This window comes from Astatotilapia calliptera, chromosome 19 (genome assembly GCF_900246225.1).
Source record: "Astatotilapia calliptera chromosome 19, fAstCal1.2, whole genome shotgun sequence".
NCBI lineage: Eukaryota > Metazoa > Chordata > Actinopteri > Cichliformes > Cichlidae > Astatotilapia > Astatotilapia calliptera.
In genome coordinates this window covers 4,872,325-4,875,386 of record NC_039320.1, presented here as the reverse complement: position 1 = coordinate 4,875,386, position 3,062 = coordinate 4,872,325, and positions in this window count along the sequence as shown.

The following is a 3,062-nucleotide window of genomic DNA, read 5'->3' as shown; positions in this document are numbered from 1 at the left end:
TACCATTTATTAGCTCAAACATCAAAAGACATGAATGCTTTAAAAGTATCAACATCAGCTTTTCTCTGACAGCATGGTGGGAGTTTCTAAAAATAACGAAGTCTTCATTAATCCCATGCAAACGTACACCTATCTGGAATAACCCTGACATATTACAAAACAATAATATGATTAATTTCCCAGAATGGAGTTGTAAAGGAATTAAACACTTAGAACATACATTAGAGGGAACAGAATTTATTCCATTTGACAGACTAGTTGCACAATATGGGATCAACAAGAAAAGATTTTTAGAATATCAACAAATTAAATCCATAGTAAAAAAGAAATTTAACATCAGTCAAGTTGAATTACAAACACCACCAAGTGCGGCACATTTCCTTACTCTTAAATCCCCCAAATTATTATCTAAAATATACAGAACACTTTCTAAATTAGATGAATCAATATCACTTCCTATTGCAAAGTGGGAAGCAGATTTATCAGTCAGTTTAGACCAAAACTTCTGGTCTCAGGTATGCTTAAAAACCTTTAAATTGATTAAAAATCCCAGTCTGCAATTAATACAATACAAAATACTACATAGAGTGCAGTATACAGGTCATCGGATGTTCAAGATCGGCTTTACATCTTCCAACAACTGCTCACACTGTCAAGGCAATACACCAGACAATTACATTCACGCTCTTTGGTTCTGTCCACCAGTGCAGAAGTTTTGGCGCGAGATATGTGAAGACTTATCAAAATGTCTGAAATGTAACATTCCAACTTCCCCCTTAGTGTGTTTGTTGGGCAGCTTAGATAATGTCACTTCAGAAAAGAATATAGCCCATATGGTTTTCACTGCCCTATGTATAGCCAAGAAAACTGTCCTCATGAACTGGAAAAATAAAAACAATCTTAATTCTAACCAATATAGAAATTATCTATTAGATTACATTAGTCTTGATACAGCCTCGGCCACCACATCAGATCAATTGCTCTGGGCTCCTTTGATCAGCTCCATCACCTAGTGGGGGTGGGGGGGGGGTCATAGTTTGGTCCCGCCTTCACTGTTGTGATTGGTGTGGGGGTAGGGACAGGCTTAGGGCGTCGGGGGGTTCCCCGGAGGCATCTTCCTTGGGGGGCTCAACCCAGGGTAGCGGTCATGTCCGGTTGGGGGCTCTTCTGGCTCTCAGGTGACTGTTTCCTCGTGGCTGCGTGCAGCGGGGCTAAGGGAGGGTCTTTGCTGACGGACGTGGGTTACTGACCTGGTAGCCTGGCTGCCCCTGGGTGGGTCCGGGATGGGCGTGAGGTTCTGGGGGCGCTCCGTCTCTGGGCTGGGGCCCTGGCCGGGCCTCGGGGCCTTGGATCCTGGTTGGTGTGTTGCCGGGGTTGAGGGCGGGTGGGTGCATGGGGGCCCATCCCTGGCGCAGGGTGCCGCCGGTGCGTCGAGCCACCTGGGGGGCTCTTCAACTGGTGGGGGAGATTGTCACACCTTGCAGGAGCTTTCCTCTCCTCAGGAACTCTCTGCAGGAGGGGGAGATACAGGAGAGGTGGAGGAAGATCTCAGCCTGGGTGTCTATTGTCTCATGTAGTCTGGAAGATGAGTGGATGGTGGGGTGGGTGCAGTTTTCTCTGTGGTGGGGTTGGGTGGACTGTCCCGGGGCTGGGGGGCGCTGCTGCGCTGGGTCCCGGTCTGGATGGGCCTGGGCCCCCTTTCCCTGGCGGGTCGCGGAGTATGGGAGTGCCTACTGGGGTCAGCGGGGGAGCTGGCCCCGGGGAGGGGTCACCTGCCCCTCCCTTCCTTCGCTCCCCATCTCCAGCTGCCTCCCTCTTCCCGCTCCACCACAACCACCCACACATGCAGGGCCTTGGAGTAGGGGTATGTCACCAGGGTGCAGAGGAGGCTACCCCCCACCCCTCTGTCCCCTTCTGGCTGCCTCTGCCTCAATTTTATCCCACATCTTAGACATTCACATTACTCACACTCTCATTACACATACATATAGGATCTTGGGGGTGGGCACGATACACGGAGTCTAAATTACCATCAGGGTTGTACACCTCACCCCTGGCGTCGTTGCCCACCTCTCAATTTTAAATACACGTGCGACATTGAGGGCTAGCAGGAGGGACTATGCGCTTACCTGCTGCTCTCTGGCAGGTAGCTCCATGCCCTCCTGGGTTTTAAATGCACCTTAGAACACACATGCATCAACACTACAAAGATGCGGGTGGAGGGAGGCTTGGAGTCTTCTCTCACCCCCATTCTCTGCGGCCTGCTGGAGCGGGGGGGCTAGGAGGAGTTGGCCGTCCGACTGCAGTCTGGAGTGTGGGGCCTCCCTGCTGCTACGGAGTCAGGGCGGTCTGCCTCTCCCCACCACAGGGAAAAGGGTAACACCACCTAGGTCTGGGTGCAGTTCCCCCCTCCAGGGGCAAGGGTACCTAGACCTGGTTCGTAGAGTACGCTTGGGGAGTGTGTACAGCGTCTCTTTATGTCCCAACCACATTGGTTGAGTGTGGAGTAAGTGCATATGAGAGCATGAGGGTGGGAATGGATGTTTGTGTCTGTGTGTTCCTGTATGTCTGTGTCTATATGTCAGGTTGGGTATCAGACGCCACATCTCTGGGGACATCTCAGGCCCTCCAAGGTTTGGAGGCCTATCTCCACCACCACCATTTCCCCTGCCGGTGGCGGACTCCCTCAGGTGTCGGTGCATTGGTGGTTCTTTGTGTTTGGGGGTGGGCATCCGGGTACACACCGGCTCACTCCTTGGCGGCCGCTTATCGGGGCCTGGAGCCTGGGGCTCGCTCGGGCCACTTCGAAGGTGGGGTGCCCCCGGCCTCTCAGCCTGGGGCTCGGTCACTCAGGCACGGCTGGCTGCCGGCGGAGCTCACGGGCGCGTCACTGCAACTCCCCCTGGCTTCTGCTCCGCGGCTGCTGAGTGAGCCCTCATCTGGGACTCTCCTCAGCTCTTACTGGGACAGTGGCGCGGCTGCCCCTCTGTTGGTCTTCCTTGGTCTCTTGTGCTCTGGGAGCCTCTGGATGTCTGGAGGTTTGATCTCCTCCATACCTGCTT